At 44.8% G+C, this 18607-nt stretch overlaps 1 protein-coding gene and 1 pseudogene across 2 annotated transcripts in view; both read left to right on the top strand.

Annotated features, from left to right (window-relative positions):
- Window positions 1-18607, top strand: part of TLCD4 (TLC domain containing 4) — an 89976-nt gene that overhangs the window by 10631 nt on the left and 60738 nt on the right. The window contains exon 1 of one of the 2 annotated variants that reach the window (XM_088446809.1): window positions 7645-7937. The exons of the other annotated variant lie outside the window; for it this stretch is intronic. The gene's annotated coding sequence lies outside the window, so the exon portion shown is untranslated. Of the gene's footprint in view, window positions 1-7644; window positions 7938-18607 lie in introns of those variants that run through there. 2 annotated transcript variants of the gene reach the window in all.
- Window positions 14937-16793, top strand: LOC148506405 (uncharacterized; annotated as a pseudogene).

Genomic DNA, 18607 nt, shown 5'->3' with positions numbered 1-18607 from the left:
GACGTTGCTTTTCTGGCTTTCTTTTTATCATTAGCAAGAACTGCTGCCACTGGTGGCTGATTTATGCAAACCACATCCTTATCATCAACATCCACATTAGCGTCAGATAGGACACAAATTTCCCCCTCATCCTCCTTTTGCACTTCCTCTACACTATCATCCTCATTCTTTATTATTTCACCATCTAATACTAGCACAGCCATCATGGCGTCAGTGGTCCGCTGTGAAACTGGGTGACAGCTGTTATACATACTTCCTCTATCAAAGGGCTGTTTAATAGTGAATTTTTTTTTAAATTACTTCCGATCAAGAATGAGGATGTAGGTGATGATGTTGGTGTTGGAGATCGAAGGCGTTTGGATCCCACAGAGAGGGAGCAGGTAGGTGAAACTGGACTTGTTACGTTTTGAGTTTTGGAACTTGGCGACATACACTTTGATATTTGATGAATGCGCTCCAAGTGATGTAACAAGGAGGAGGTTCCTAGGTGGTTTAGGTCCCTCCCTCTACTCATTCTTGCATGGCAACGTGCACATATGGCTTGACAACTGTTGTCCGGATCGGGATGGAAATAATTCCACATGTGAGAAGCAGATTTTTTTGTCTTTTGTCCCGGCATGACAACAATGGGCTTTGGCTTTTTAAAACCACGGGCAACAGCTGTTGCCTTACTTACACAAAGGACATCCTCGGCATCAACATCCTCATCACCAACATCTTCATCATCAACATCCTCATCATCCTTAGCGCCTTCAACTACCAAAAATATCCTCCATGTGCAATTCCACAGAAGCATCCTCAATGACTACGTGTGCAAGATGTTGACTGCCCTTCCCCACATTTACAGAGGGCACACAAATGTTGGAACTTGGAGGATCCTCCAGTACACTAGTATTTAGGTCGGGCTCACACATGGCAACCGTGGACACACTTGCACTCTCCTCGGGGATTTGTGATTTCGATTTCTCAGGGCACACAGTTGGTTTTCCTGGAGCTGTCTTAACAACTTTCAAATTTTTTATTGGACCACCACCACTACTACTACAAGCAGAAGGGCTATCAGCAGTCTTCATAAAGAAAGGCCAAGGCCTTATCCTTTCCTTTCTACTTCGTGTAGTGAATGGCATATTGCCAATTTTTTGTTTATCTAAAGGCAAATATCCTTTCAATTTTTTTTCTTAACTTCAGAAAAACTTGCTGTACCATATCGATGGCGTGACTGAAGCCCTGGGGCATGGGCCTTCATAGAGGACGAGGAAGTTGACGGCCTTACACTGCTGGCGGCAGCTACAACATGTGGTTCTTGGCCTTGCTCTCCTGTCATGTGACAGCCCTCCATATTTTCTGCAGTCTTGAAGCAGTGTCACAATCACCAATAACCACACCAAGGTGTGGTTAAAAAATTCACACACGTGCAGTTATGCGCACACACAAAAATATTAGAAAAAAAGACAAATGATGATTTTTATTTTTTGTCAGCTCCAGAAGAACTTGTGCCCAGAACACCAATTGATCACCACTGGAGTCAGGCAGCACAAGGTTGCAACTTGCGTTGCTGGCTGGCTCTTGTGCTCTACTGCGGTTAAGCCTAACACCCACAAGCACACACAGAAAAATAAAATATAAGACACTTATTGTTTTTTTTTGGAGCACGACTGTAGTCGGGCAGCACAAGGTTGCAACGTGCGTTGCTGGCTGGCTCTTGTGCGCTACTGCGGTTAAGCCTAACACGCACGCACAGAAAACTATAAAAGACACTTTGAGATTTTATTTTTTTTTTACTTTTTTTTTTTATGGAGTCCAGAACTTGGGCCCAGAGATGGACACAGCACAAGCCCAGGACACAGCAGACAGCCCAGATGGATCAGCAGACAGCCCACTGAGAGTGACAGTACCGTGACCAGAGACCCGAATGGATCAGCAGACAGCACAGTGATAGTGATAGCACCATGACCAGAGAGGATCAGCAGACAGCACAGTGACAGCACCGTAACCAGAGACCAGAATGGATCAGCACCAGCCCAGGACACAGCAGATAGCACCAGCACCTCTCCCAGCCCTACACTACCCACCCTCCCTGTTCAATCTCCACAGCTGAAGTGAAATGGCGTCCGTCGCGTGGTCCCTTATATACTACATTGATCATAGAGACGAAATCTCGCAAACCGCGAGATTTCAGACCCTATTGTTTTGCCTCGGTTTCGAGATCCGAGTAGGCGGGAAACTCCGAGCCTGCTTGGATCCGACTCGGTTATGCTAAATTCGGGTGGGTTCAGAACTCTGGAATCCGAACCCGCTCATCTCTACTCTAAAGTCGCGATTCAGACAACCGCTGTTAAATATGCATTGTGTGTGTTTACATGTAATGGCCATTATAATCACGTCTTGCACATTACACATGAAAGTTGCTGCAAATGACTCAGTTACCAAGCAATATTAGACTCTGATTTCCATTTGTGCCTGGACAAGGAAGATTGAAGCTGAGCCCGCCTGGTACAGCAATGTTAGTACATTCTGTGATTTGGGACCAAGGTAAATAATGTTTCCTACACCTTAAGCCCCATACACAATGGACGATTTATTTGAACGATAACGATATCTTTCAACGATATATATCGTTCAAATCGTCCAGTGTGCATGCACTTACCGACGAACAATGCATGCTCCCCCGCTCTTGTTAACGATATCCCCAGTCGTCTGTACATGCAGTCCAATATGGGGATATTGGTAATGATGCCATGCTCCCGAAAGCAGCATGGAACCGTTACCCCCCCGCCCGTTACCCCCCCAACGTCGTTCATCGTTGCCGGCATCGGCAAGTGTATATGCACTTGCCGATGCTGGCACCCCTGCCGGGTCCGTCGCATCTGACATCGCTGGGTACACACATCGTTTAGTGTGTACCCAGCTTTAGTCTTAATGCCATAAGGTCTGCAATGGATACGTGTTAGCAAAACGCCTAAGGCTCTAATGGCAAAAAAATAATATACTTGAATTGCAGGAACACATGCTGCTGCAGACTGAATTACACACTTTCACTTCTACTATTTTATAGATCAGGGGTTTTCAACCCTAAAGGCCCCCATACATCAGAGATTGATTGCAGCAATTGTGCAATTTGCAATCGATTGTGTATAAAAATCTTTCCCTTTTTGTTTCGATTGCAGAATTGCCACAATCGTTTGTGTATAAAAATCTTTCCCTTTTTCAATCGATTGCAAATTGCACGATTGCGGCAATCAATCTCTGATGTATGGGGGCCTTAATCCTCAAGTTCCACCAACATGTCATTTTTGTAATGATTTCTTTAATCATGCACAGGTGAGTCAATCTATTTTGCTGGGTCAGTAATTATCCCTCCTACTTCCTCAGACAGAAATCCACAATATATTGCTAAAGCTGGGCATACACGGCCAGATAAAATGTCTGTCAGACATTTTACCTGGCAGCCTGCCAATCGCAGATGTCCGCTGCATACACTGTGAGATTTCTCATAGTGTATCTGGCCGCCATTTTATCTGGCAGCCTGCCATCCGCTGATGTCCGCTGCATACACTGTGAGATTTCTCAATGTATCTGGCCAACATCTGCGCTCCGCCCTCGGGGGAGGAGACATTTCCCTGTTCCTTTCATGGGAAGGAACACAGGAAATTTCAGTCTGTCGGCCGCGGCTGGGCACACACTGCCCGATGCGGCCTACAGTTTACCGATAAATATCGCATCGGATGAGCATGCTGGACAATCCGGCATGCCCGACTGAGCAATATTTAACCCTTGGTCACCCCCCCCACACGCTACAATTATCGGGGCGATCCGCAGATATCAGGTGGATCGCCCCGATAATTGTAGCGTGTATGGCCGGCTTTATTAAGCTGGGTACACATCATAAGATGTGATGTGTCGAGTGATATAATGATACATTGAGCCTTCCTTACACACTGCCCGATGCGATGTATCATTGCATGCATATACAGTAACTACACTGTGTAGTATATTGAATCGCTAAACGACGGCTGGCAACGACGGATAAGGCATACACCCTTTACGATATATCATATGGTGTGTAGCCAGCTTTGGTGGTACTTGAGGATTGTGGTTGAGTACCCGTGAATTAGACCATGCCCACTCCAATCCTTACCACTTAAATAACATACAAATAAACACATAATCAATTTATCCAGACTTTACTGTAGAAAACCAGTGGCATAACTACAGGTTGACTAGACTGTCAAATGTCCAAGGACCCACAAGGTGAAGAGGGCCCAACGCCGTGCACCCTGCAGGCTGTATAGCTGCTCTGAGTGTCCTAAGGATGCTTGGAGTGGTGCAGAACTGATCTGGAGTCGGTGGTCCCCAAATTCACCTGGGAGTGTGCACCTGATGCCCACGACACACCTGCTGCAGCGAGTGGGTGGAATGCAACAGTGCGCGGCGCCGCCACTGGGAACTCACGGGGATGAGCAGTGAATATAAAGAGAGGTGATTGGCCAGGTGGGCTGAGTGAGGAGGAGATGAAGCCCGGGTATGTAGGACGCTGCTGTGGATGGAGATGATGAACAAGCAGCAAAGTTCTAGTCAAACAGGTGATTTCTAGCAGGAGGCAGGTTATTATACCTGCAGGTGTGTGTGATTGGGGACCACATTTACCCTTAGTATTGACTATCTTGACCTTTATTGTCGATGCTCGCGAATAACTTCCCAGTTTCAACATTACCATCTCCTTGCGTAGGTGCCTAGTATAAGCGCAAACATTTATCAAGTGCTGTGATAATATCGTTCAAAAAATATGCCAGTGGTAGTGAGAAACGAAAATGGAACAAGAGGAGAAAGAAAAGTGCACTAAACCGGTTTACATGTATTGTATTGTATGTGTTGATCAATGAATTGGAGTTTCACTGTAAATTGTATTTAGGAGTTGTTACATATTTCTAATATGCATAAAATATAAATTGTTCGGATATGATGAAACATGTAGACCTAAGGGTTTATAGACATCATATAGGAGGCCCACCTTCAGAGTTTGCCAGGGGCCTCCAAGCCTCTAGTTATGCCCCTGTAGAAAGCCCTAATTACAATACCGATATGTGTGTGGGTGGGTGTATATATAAATATAAAAACAAAGACAGGCGCTAATATCAATGTGTGTTACACTTGTAGCTGTAACCACCTAACGAGCCTCTGTGTGAGCTCACTAAGGGGCCCATTTATTAATGATCGCTTTTGCAATGCGATCAGGGCATGTCAGTACCGCCCATGATCGCATTGTAAAATGCGATCATAACGGCCGGATGTATTAACCGGAACATGCAGGGAGACAGGCTCCGAGATGTGGCCGGAGTGCACTCGGGGCTGCTGCGCATGAGCGGCGCCCATTGCCGGAAGAGGGTCCCTCTGCCGGCTGATGTGCAGTAAGTACCCATAGGCTACAGCGGCTAAAGCTATCTTCAGATGGCGTTAGCTGCTGGGGCCAATATCGTGAATGCTTCGCATTCCGGATATTGGTACATTTGGCAGCATCGCATCCCCCATAGAAACCTATGGAGGAAGCGGCTGCCAGCGGGACTGGAGGGATCGCAGCATGTATCTCCGATACCTGCTGCGGTCCCTCCTTGATACATCCGGGGGATACTTAATAGATGAGGAAAACCCTATGCTTTCAGGGATTTTACCTCAAATATTTAATGATAAATGGGTCCCTTAAACTTAAAAAAGGCCCAATATATTAACAATGGTGCTGCGCTAGTATCACTCAAAGAGCTCTTTGGTAAAGTTTCCATGATTAAAGCGAAACGCGTCAATGGATAGAGAGGATACCTGAAAACATTTGGATATTGATCCTTCTTAGCCGCTTGCCGAACAATCTATTGCATCTGGAGTTGAGTGGGGAAGCTGACTGACATGCTGGTACATCTTCATGCAGCCATTGAAGGAGAGCGCTGCAGCCATCTCTATTCAGTGGTACAGCGGGCTCAGTGTGTGCATTGTGGAGGTAACATATTCAGCTTACTATTAAGGCTACCTCTGGTGAGATACAAACCTTAATAATACCCACAGAATTTTGCAGCACAGGAGCAATGATATTAAAAGCCGGAATCCCACTGGTAATTTAAACTAAAGTACGGTTCTTAGAAGTGGAGATGTTGCCCATAGCAACCAATCAAATTCTAGCTATTATTTTCTAAAATGTGCTAGATAAATGATAAGTAGAATCTGATTGGTTGCTATGGGTAACATATCCACTACTAAAAACTTGCACTTTAGTAAATATACACCTATGACTCGTTTTGCTAAGTAGGATTTTTCAACCTTCTATACCCTCCCTGAATTAACATGGAGACTTTGCTAAAGGTATAGTGGCACTCGATTATAGTTAGATTTATATTGGCTATTTTGATATGCATTGAAGTGATAGGAGGATTTTTTATATGCAATGAAGTAATAATAGGATCATGTAATCAAGCAGTATTCACTTTTTTTTAAAGATATTATATGTGAATTTGTTGTTGCAAATCTTTTTAAATATTATATAAAATGTATTTCATTATAAAAGTGGCGTATTGATTATTATTTCTGCCATGAAAAGATTATACATATTTTTCTCTTACGAGTGCTACATTGTTGTTAATATATAAATATATTTTACAACATTACAGTCATAATCAATACACTATTGTCTTGTACATAGTAAATACAGTACACATGATATCATACAGTATAAACGATACAGCATAACAGCTTTCAGTTCACCACTGTGTATCGTTTATATATTTGTGTTGATTTATTTGAGTTTTTATTCTGTTTCTTACTGTACTATGTTACTCTCAATTGCTATTTTGTCTTCCCTATTTATTCCCAAATGACTTCTGCCATCTCCTACTTTGTATGCCCATGTGACGTCTGCCTCTCCGTCTCTTTGTTTTGTGTGTCCCTTATATGCCTTGCCTGGTTTTCCCATCTCCATGCTTGTCATGCCTCGCTCTCCCATCTTTGTTTGTCTGGCATTGTTTTCCCATGCTGGTGGGTCTCTTGCCCAAGGCAGCTCCATAACAATAATGTAATACCTCTGACTGGCCACTAGATGGGTTCACACTGTAAATTAATAGACGCAACAAAGCATTTAACCATTTAACTAGCAGATTCCATTACTGTGATGTGTTTCCAGTATAATCTAATGCAATGCTTTTATAGTGCTAGGCTTTAGTTTGGTGCTATAACATTATATTTCTGTCAGTCATGTTTCAGTGAGTGGTTGTGACGGAATAATGTACAAAATCTATAGCTTGTGAGCGAGGCCTTCATAGCTCTTTCTATTACCTAGTTCGTTCTATTACTTGATACCATTTGTAAAGCGCAACGGAATATGCTAGCGCTATATAAATAAATGTTAATAAATGGAAACAAATTTATATGCACTTTTTCAAGACAATGCAAAATCCTTGTCCTATACATTTTGTATCATCATTTAATAATGCCCATCTGAGCCTTGGTGTAGATGCCACCTTGGTGCACCTGATGTCATCCCAAGCAGTAAGGTCCATATCCATAGAGTGCAGGTCTGTCTGGCACAGCAGTGGTTAACACAAGAGATGAAACATGATCCAGCTGCTATATTGCTATATACTGCATAGCCCAGGCTTCCCATAACAGCAGCATCCCCCTGTCTTACTGCGATCACCGCCTCCTCCTGCTCAGTCAGTGAGGCCCAGCCAGGGTGGGGGCGTCAGGCACAGAGATCACTGTCACACATACAGACAGCAGCACTGTGCCTGGGAATTGAGCGCCAGCCTCATCCTGCTGCATGTGCAGCCTCCATCTCTGCAGCTGCTTCCTGGATCCCCACTGACGGCATCATCCAGCATGGTCCCTGCCTGCAGCTAGGACAGCAATGAGCCCTCCACAGCCCCACACTGGCCTACATGTAGGACCCTTACCCGCAGGTAACTCACTGCTGATGGCTGCTAGGCCTGTAATCCTCATGTGTTACACTATTGTCACCCATTTCTCTCTTTAGATCCATTCATGTATTTTCAGTCTGATTCATTTTTTTATTAATCCATTGTCCTCAGCACATTGGCACATTGGCACACTTCTATGGTTTATTCTGCAATATTAACGCTTTCTTAAAAGATAAGCCCAAAAAAAGTCAAAGCAGAACAGGTTTCATTTATCACCTGATTATTATGTTATCTTTTGTATTAGATTGTTGGCATTTTCTATTTGCATGGGGCACCTGCTTTGTGGCAGGAAATGCAGTGTTCCAATGATTCATACAGCGATGCTGGTCTATAAAAACTCCACTAACTGGCTTTCATCAATAATGAGAAGCCACATCATGTAGTATATATATTCTGAATCATTCCTGTTTGGCAAGGCATTGCTGCTAGTCATAGATTTCATATGCATGCTGCTGTGTATTTTTTTCATCAGGGTTTGTCTTCCTTTTTTTTTCTTCACATCTACCCCTATGGGATGGTAAATATTTACTAATTTACCCGCTAATATTTATAAATATATTGAAAGTACTAAAGTAAATTAACACTTATTGCCTGTTTCGGCACGCAGTCTCACTGCGAATATATGCTTATGATTGCAATCGCAACATAACATAAGTACGCCCACTTTACCTTACACACATCCGTAATACATCGGTAACTTCAAGTACCATCGCAGAATCACGTTCTGACCTTACTCAGAAATTGCTAACCTCATCGCACGCAGTGAAAGCCCAAACTGCGCATGGCATCGCAATTGGTAATTTATGCACGCCCCTGAAACGGCATTCAAATGCACCGGCACGCCTGCGTTTCGCCAAACACCTCCCGTCACCACCCCCAAACAGTGCTTCCTGTCAATCACGCTGTGATGGTTTTGCGTAGTCACTGCGTAGTCCTGATCGCAGTGGAGTCTTCGCGAACTGCAATGCATGCGCAGAATGCAACAACCGGCCGATTGTGTGCGTAATCGCAGTTGCGATCAGTAGAGAATCAGGCCCTTAGCCACTCTTTATGGATTTCTTTTTTTTACATTGCTTATAGTTATGTATATTTTATTCTTTACTATTACATTTAGACTTAAGTACCCTATGTGTTGTGTACTACAGTCTGAGGACTTACAGTAGGCAAAAAACACGCCGAATTCCTTTGACCAAAATGTATAGTAAACAGACAAAACTTTGCATGTATGTGATGTTAGACACTTTTATGTTTTAAAGAACACTATTGTAATATATGTTTTGTTTTGTCCACCCTGAAGAACTTTAGGCAAATATTGACTGCTCTTGAAAATTGTGCTGTGTGCAAATTCCACTGAGGGAAAAACAGATTTAAAAGCATCTTAATTGATTGTCCTATTCTCTGGGCATGAATGAATACGCAAACCTATACAGAACCAATCTGAACATGCTTTATGCTTTATTTGACATATGTTGTCCACCTGCCTTAGCATTAACCCTCATACCCCTTTTACAATGGCCAAATAGCCCAGGTTATTGCTGTGTCAACCCAGGTCACGGATCAGTGTAGATGGGTCCCGAAAAATAACCCGGGTACAGTGACCCGGCAATCCAACCTGGGTAGCGAGTAGGGTTGGACCTGGGAAGGGGATGTAGTTATAATCCTGGCGGTCGGCATGCTGGCGCTCAGAATGCCAGCGCCAGAATACTGACACCAGTCAAAATCCCGACGCCAGCATCCCAATGGTAAGTATTGGGGTTAGGGGGAGGGTTTAGGTTAGGCTGCAGGGTGGAGAGGGTTAGGGGTAGGCTGTGGGGGAGGAGGGTTAGGTTTAGCGGTAGGGTTAGGGTACCTATCGGCAAGTGTTGATATTTTAACTCAGTCGGGATTCTCAGTGCCAGGATCCTGAGTGCCGGCATACCGTACCCAACCCTTGGGAAGGACCCGTGTTATGGGGCAGTGTAAACGGGTGACCTGGGTCATCCGACCCCGGTCCTGTTTACTGCATGGGAACAGAAGGCTCACCGTCACTTGGAGATGATGTCATCTCCAAGCGCCGGAGAAAACTTAACACTGCACCCATTTGCAGTGTGGACGGCCCGGCCTAGGAATAACCCGGGTCGGAGATGCAATGTCAACATAGTCTGTCCCAGGTTGGAACTGTGAGCCTGAATCAGACCCGGTCGCAAGCGCTGAGCGCTCGCAACCGGGTCGATGGTGGCCCAGAGCGCATGCGCACGACGGAGCCGGCTCCGCCGTGCGCATGCGCGAGACCCGGATAGCGACAGGCAATCCGTCGCTCCGGGTCTCGTACCAAAGTGGGCGTGCTGTCGATGTTGAGTGACAGCACGCCCCCTTTGGTGGGCGGGCCGGGGGGCGGCCCCACTGACATCACAAGTGATCACTGACATCACAAGTGATCACAAGTGATGTCAGTGGGAGAGCTTTTCGGCTCTGTTTGAGCTAGAAGCTCTCTGGGGCTTGCGGCCACGAGACCCTACCACAAGGGTCTCTTCGCAAGCCCGATGGTCGCAATGGTCTTGACCATCGCGACCATCATCATGGCCGCTCGCTATAGCTGTGGGTGGTCACCCACAGCTATGCGAGCGGCCAGGAGGCCGTTCTTAAAAAAAAAAAAACACCGGCCCTGATTCAGAGCAAGCGCTCTGTCAGAGCGTCTGGCTCTGAATCAGGGCCTGTGTTCCAAATCCCGGGTCAGACCCGGGAATTTAGTGTAAAAGGGGTTTTATTCTCATTTATGCCCTACATAACTTTGACTGACCACATTTAGGGCCTTATTCGGAGCCGGTCGCAAGCGCTGAGCGCTCACAACCGGGTTGATGTTTGCCCACTGGGCATGCGCACGTTGGAGACGGCTCCGATGTGCGCATGCGCCAGACCCGGTTAGCGACAGGCGCTCCGTCGCTACGGGTCTCGCACCAAAGGGGGCGAGCTGGCGATAGTGATTGACAGCTCGCCCCGTTTGGGAGGCGGGCAGGGTGGGTGGCCGGCCAAACGGAGGCGTTCCCGACTAAATGCTTGCCGTTTCGGGTGGCCCCACTGACATCAGCAATGATGTCAGTGGGGAGCTTCCTGCTTGATCAGAGCAGGAAGCTCCCTGGCGCTTGCGCTTGCCGAGATCCAAGCTTAGGGTCTCGTAACAAGCCCCGATGGTCGCGATTGTCGTGACCATCGCGACCATCAACCTGGACGCTCGCTAGACCTGTGGGTGGTAACCCACAGCTTAACTAGCGACCAGGAGGCCGCACTTCACACCACAAGCGGCCGCCCTCATTCAGAGCGACCGCTTGTATCTAGCGATCGACTCTGAATGAGGGCCTTAGTTTCTTAATCAGCTCATTCCTCATACCTAGGGGGCGATTCAGTTCTCTGTGATGTGCTTCCAGGATGGTCGCGAAGGCACTCCATATTTCCTCGCATCACGTAAAGTACACAGGAAAGTTATCAAAGATTATTTATCCTAATAAGCGAAAATGTGCACAGCCGGATTTCATAGGCGCATATCGCAGAGAACTGAATACCCCCTCAAAATGTCACAGGTTTCAAAGTATAACCTCATAAATATGTGCCAGTTTTGTTGGCATTTGAAACGGTTCACAATTTTTTGTAGCATTTTTAGTTTAGGAGGACAAGGAGGCCCTGATCACTGGTTTAATTAATTCAGTATCAGAACTGGCAAATATTACCGTAAAAAAAGAAGCAAATAAGCGTTATATGTAACCCTGTTACACCTGCTAGGTATATATCTACTGAGAATTTATGTTCATCACTGTTAGAGCAAGCTTATAGTCATACTAACTTATGTATTGCTAATGAAGTGTTTAATGTTCAGGAGCACTTTTTCCACTCCACTTTGGGAAGTGAAAAAGCAGGCATGCCCAGCCTCCACTCCCCTTACCACTGCCTCCACTCCCCTTACCACTGCCTCCACTCCCCTTACCACAGCCTCCACTCCCCTCACCACAGCCTCCACTCCCCTCACCACAGCCTCCACTCCCCTTTTCCTTGAATTCTTTCCATTCACAAAATGGAAAAACTAATTAACAGGAATTTTAATTATAGGTTCTCTGTAATTAGTTGCCTTTCTTCAAGGCTTCAGGTGAAAATGTGTTACCTGTAGAAACTTCCTTCTGGGCCTCGGGCTTTCTACAATGACACAGACGTGTTACGACTTTGTATACCTATGTTATTTCTCCCTAACATCTAGGTTTACAGTTATTACACCATTTATGGACCTTTCTTGTAATATGAAATTTGCAATTTGCACAGGTAATTTAAACTTAAAATATAGGTTTGTTGCAGTTAACTGAGGGCCTGATTCACTACGGATTGCAATACTACGTTAGCAAGCTAATCAACTGCGATTGCATGCAATTTCCATCAGGACGCCCACTTTACCATACGCACATCTGTAATACTTAGCAGAATAGCGAAACCATCGGTACAATCGAGTTACGTCGGACCCATACGCACAGTTGCACAAGCCCAGACCTTACTCAGACATTGCTAACAGCCACGCCTGCTATCAGACCTCAGACTGCATAGGGTATTGCAGTGGATAATTTATGCACCCCCCTGAAACGGCGTGCCTGCGTTCAGCCAACCCCCCCGTCACCACCCACAAACGGTGCTTTCTGTCAATCACCATGCGATGGGTTTGCGTAGCCTCTGCAATCGCAGTCCTGATCGCAGTGGCTATTTCGTGCAAGCGCACTGCGATACATATGCAGAACGCAACAATCGGCCAATTGCGTGCGTATTAGCAACTGCGATCCTTGCTGAATCAGCACCTGTATTTTCTGGATGAATCCGGTGAACATGTGTTAGCTGTCCCAACCTCTTGTAGATCACGTGTACAGTAAAATTTCCTGTATCTATAATATTCTATTTAATCACCTCTTTACGTAGTACTCAGATTTATAGTTGACAATAGTTCCACAACTATAGCCTAATAGACAGATCACACTTGTCAGGCTATTTATATACCCTTGCTGTTTGTCATACTCTTGATAAGATTGCATCTTTAATTACTTGCATCCTCACATTTGCTAATGCATTATTGTCCAATCCAGTGGTTATATTTACTAAAGTACGGGTTTTTAGAAGTGGAGATGTTGCCCATAGCAACCAATCAGATTCTGCTTAACATTTATCTAGTACATTGTAGAAGATAATAGCTAGAATCTGATTGGTGGCTATGGGCAACATCTCCACTTCTAAAAACTTGCACTTTAGTAAATATACCCCCTGGTCTTTACAACATGCAACACATAAACCCTCGCACTGAGCCACACTCATAGACCCTAGTGGACATACTATGTTATACATATTATGACAAAATATTCATTATATGTATTACATTTTTTTGGGTGTATGCTACTTCCCTCTTTTTAGTTATTCCAGCTAGGTACAGATTTTGCTGGGGAGCAGAACAAACCATGTTGCACTGCAAGACACTGTTACGGAGCTGAGCGTACGCCCTACGCGGAGCCTATCTTGCATGAATTTGCGCTGCACATGTGACAAAATGGACTCACAAATACGGGCAATCAGAGCCGTAACTAGACTTTTTGGTGCCCTGTGCCAGAAAGAGCATTGGCGCCCCCCTCATTTTCAAAGGGACATAATGCACCCAAAAAAGGGCCATGGCTTCATGGGGAAGGGCCAGGGAAGAGATAGGAGAGGTCAGGAGATGCTGGGGATTAAATAAAAGGAAGCTACGACCAAGAATGATAAACAGAAATTTGACAGGCCCAAACATTGCCCCCTGACCTGTGGTGCCCTGTGCGATGGTACCGCACTACCCTAGCTACGGCCCTGCGGGCAATGTCATACATGTTGCATTTGCATCTACATTTGTAAGTGTGCGTGTGACCCTGCAAGTGTGTCCTATGCAGACCTGGATGTAGACAATAAGCCGTATCTTTTGCGCCTGCTATATGTCAGATGCATGTGGCTGCTGCTGCTGATAACTTGTATTAAACATTGTAGAGATGGACTCGGCTGCATCCTCTCATAACTCTAAATCACACCGTGCATTTCATTTTTACATTTTACCCCCCCGCAGCATAAAAAGGAGTAAGACGAGCTCAGAACTCAGACTTTTTAACACACTCACACCAATCTGTGTATCCACTTGTGTACGAAGATGTCATTGCAAACAGGAGAGCACACTTAACGTATTGGTTAATGCACAATTGCACATGGTCCAATATGCAAAGTATAACTGCACCTGGGCTGCCAAGTACTTTGCAGTTGCATATTTCCAACGACAGTAGAGCATAGCATGTGCGTGGACACACTTGTCTGTGGTGGTGAGGAGGCAGGGTTGGAGCTAGGTCTCATATCTTCAGATCTGATAAGCTTCTAGAGCTTGTGAATGTTGTTAGTACAGTAATTGTTCAATATTAAAACAATTTCCATTTAGGTTTAGTAGTGCACTTTTACTGTTATGGTCATATTTTTATTGTTTATACCAAGCTAAATAAAACAGTTTCTGTACTAAAATGAGATAATCCTGGTCTGGGTGGTTAGATCTATCTTGCTATCGTGTATTGTGTATTGTACAGAGGGCCTGATTCAGACCCGCTCGCGAGCGCTGAACGCTCGAAATCGGGTCGATGGTGCCCTTGTGGTACCCCAGACCTTGGTGTACTCGTGCATGTTGTGTCCTACATGTAAATACTGTATATAGAATATGTAAATACAGTGTGCTCTGTGTATGTGGCAAAGACTAATTAATATAAACCATATTGTAACTGACTGATAAGAGAGTGACCAGCCATCCATTCCTTTTAGTAAAATACCTGAACCTCATTTAACAACTCTACCCTACCTGGCGGGGTGTCACATTTGGAGTCACAACGAACAGGATTCAGGATCTGAGCTGAAGAAGGTTTACTAATAGGCGAGATGTCACAGCATCAGTATTCTTCGGGATACTCAGTCCATCAGAGTCCCATCATGTCTCAATTAAATTCCATAACGCTACCATACTACTTTGGGGCCCCATGGCTCCCATAGTATATTGGGGGATGATCAAGATTCTGATAGCAATGCCTTCAGGGAGTTCAAGAATAAAATGAAAAGTATGTTCCGTTTATATCCACTGACAGATCGACAGCAGGTGGAGATCCTCATTGGTCAATTACAAGGATCGGCTTTACGAGAGGTAACCTCCTGGCCAAGGGAAGAACGACAACACATTGACCAAATTCTACAGAGGTTAGCTAAAACATTTGACATCAGTACCATGTCCGAGCTGAAACTTAAATTTTATGCAAGGAAACAACAACCAGGAGAATCTCTCCGAAGCTATGCTTTAAGTCTCCAAGAGGTCTTGCGGAGGATACAGGCTGTGGAAACTTCCGAAGTAAGAAACGTTGATGAAACATTAATTAATCAATTCATCGAAGGATGTAAGGGGGAAACCATCAAGACACAGCTACGTCTATTAAGACTGCAGCTTTCTAGGAGTTCTTTTCTGGATTTTAAGGAGGCAGCCATTAAGGTGGTAGGTTCTTATCAGAATAACCAAGTGACCTTCCCTGAGATGCCAGCTTTTCAGGAGGTGAATGGAGACTCCAATATGGGAAGTCCCTCTAGAATGAAAGAAATGACTACCCAAAGTTCTCAAGCATCAGCCCCTGACCCCTTACAAACATTAAAAGGACAAATAGAAGAATTGACCCAGGGAATGGCAAAAATGTGTAAGGAATTTAAGAATTGTATCAAACATGTGACTGAAAAAAGAGAAATTACCTGGCAAACAGAAAGAAGGAGGTTCCCTAATAACTGGACAGAACCTCCTCAGAGGAACGGGAAGAGAGAGAATGATCACTTTAATTCACAAGGACGACCCATCTGTAGAAGATGTAACCCGTGTGACCACATTGAATGCTATTGCATCCAGAGAGAGCCTTTAAACCCAGAAGTGCTCTCAGGAGGGATAGATGGGCAACCCAGAGATGTGAGTCCAGGCTCAATATTATCAAATCGAATGCAAATTGTGAGCACACCACCTGCAGGTGACGTTACATCAGCCATCTCAAGAGGAGTTTTGGGCAAAGTCATATGGTTCCATGTGTGATGCGGCTATGGGTTCATAAAACGTGATGACACCAAGAATGATGTATTTGTCCACTATACGACCATTCAAAAGAACAACCCAAGAAAGTACCTCCGCAGCTTGGGAGAAGGAGAGATAGTCCAGTTTGATGTGGTGAATGGAAAGAAAGGTCTACAGGCAGCTAATGTAACTGGTCCTGGTTGTGTCCCAGTTCAAGGCAGCAGATATGCAGCAGATCGCAAGCATTATTGGCACCATTCACAGCAAAGATGTTCTCCATGTAATTACCAACAAAATGACCTATACCACGAATACAGACAGGAGCATGAAGAAGCGGAAAGAGAAACAGTGAGGCAGAGCCAGAAAGACATAGTCCAGCGCCAGTACGTGAGAGTAAGTCTAGATTGGAAGACATCGATTCCAGTACGGCCTACCCCAATCAGGCAAATTCAAGTGCCGCTGACAGGGAAAGAGACAATGAAGGAGTGATTCACATGGCCACAGCAGAGGGATTGGAACCCCTTACACCCAATTGCCCAGAGTCAGCTATACCGAAGTCCAAATCTAACGTTCCAGCAGAATCCCCTAGTGCAGCTAAAGAGGCTGTGTCGTATCTTTTTCCAGAGTGGCATCACCCAGATTTTGAGTACACAACAGTGGACTCTAATGACATAGTCTCAATTTTGCAAAAGGCATTTAGAAAGTCAGGAAAGAGGAATAAAGATGCCCCGCATATACAGTATAGACATTAGCCTGAGAATAAGTATTGTGCTTGTAAATATTAGATTAAAATTATTAATCAGAAAATTGTTAAGCGAATATGTGAATATGTACTATTAATGCGTGAGGACACGCATGTTTTAGTGGGGAGGAATGTGGTACCCCAGACCTTGGTGTACTCGTGCATGTTGTGTCCTACATGTAAATACTGTATATAGAATATGTAAATACAGTGTGCTCTGTGTATGTGGCAAAGACTAATTAATATAAACCATATTGTAACTGACTGATAAATTGATGCCCCACCAGAGACCGGGGACAGTTACCCATATACCTATATGTACTGGTGCAGGTAATATGCGGTATGTCAGCAGCAGGTCACATGACACAGAAGCTGCTGGAATCAGCTGTAGTGGGCGGAGTAAGACAGTTACGTCGGTTACAGGGAGCCCTGAGAGGATGGTGAGGAAGGAAGGACTCGCGCAGCAACGCTCACCGGAGTCTCTGCGGACACCAGAGTAACATCAGGAATCGGTAGCGCTGCACATTACAACTTGCTGATAAAGCTCCTGGCGGTGTGCCTGTGATCCGACAGTGATGTACAGCGCTTGTGGCTGGAGGTGGAGAGTGGAAGGTGGATCCCTTCTATCTGGAGGCCGGCTGTGAGGCAGACTCTCCCTCCTACAAGGCGTGCAGGGAAGGGAGCAGGGAGCCCGATGTCAGAGCTGATATGAAGGAGGGCGGCGATCTTATTAGCCGATCCTCATTTCTGGACAAAGGTGACGCCTGGAGAGGTAACAGCCAGCGCTCACAGCAGAGACTAGCTCACCTCCCCAGGCCACAGTGTCTCTGTATAATCAGGACAGTTACATCTGTTCCTAGGACACCATTAGTAGCGCAAAGCAGCCAATAATACTGTACTGAAAGACTCGCTAAAGTCACTGAATAGTTCTCAGTCGTCAAATTACAGTGATACGCCAAGTGCAACTTTCACAGTGTCATGTGGTGGCAGAAAAGAGATCGTAAAAACTGTTTTAAGAATAATTTCTTTGCCACAAACAGAGCCAGCAGTTTTGGGATTTTCCAGCCCCTCTGCATGGACATCTAATAGCCACTTCCCCATGACACACAATTCGAGAATCAGATCTGCAACGTACAGTATGTGCACCACCTCTACAGATCCAGCGGGGTAATTGTACTAGAGAAAGTATTGACTAAATTAAGTTTATAGTAGTCCTAAAGGGTTTTATGCAAAAATGCCTTTTACGTTGTTCCTGTTCCCTCCAACCTACTAGTGGTTCGGTCTAGATAAGCCATTTAGGTGGTTTAAATTATATTTAAATGGTATTTAGTAATGTGGTAAAGTTTGGTTAAGGTAACCTGCATTGGTATTGTCAAACCAGTTTTATGTTCTAAGGATCACATAGATCCAACAATTGAAGAAAACTTTGGATCTTGCCGAGTTCCAGTACAAAAAAACCTTGCTACATTGTTATGTGTATGTTACTTACCCAGAAATACCTTTTGCATGTATTTATCTTATGAAATGTATTGAAACTATATCCCTAACATTATTTCAAATGTGCTAATGAGTTAGTACTGTCAATAAATAGAGTCTTGTTTGACACTAATTGGCATAATTCATTGGGTGAAGAATCAAACTCCTCCTCTGCTGTGAAGATAACCCTCATAAGAGTTAATACAGAGAGTGACCAGTCATCCATTCCTTTTAGTAAGATACCTGAACCTCATTTAACAACTCTACCCTACCTTGCGGGGTGTCACACCCTAGTGCGCATGCACATAACGGAGGGAGCTCCGTCGTGCGCATGCGCGAGACCCGCAT

Source organism: Taudactylus pleione, unplaced genomic scaffold (genome assembly GCF_031769625.1).
Source record: "Taudactylus pleione unplaced genomic scaffold, aTauple2 ptg000406l, whole genome shotgun sequence".
In the NCBI taxonomy this organism is placed as follows: domain Eukaryota; kingdom Metazoa; phylum Chordata; class Amphibia; order Anura; family Myobatrachidae; genus Taudactylus; species Taudactylus pleione.
This window is presented reverse-complemented; position numbering and strand designations above follow the sequence as displayed.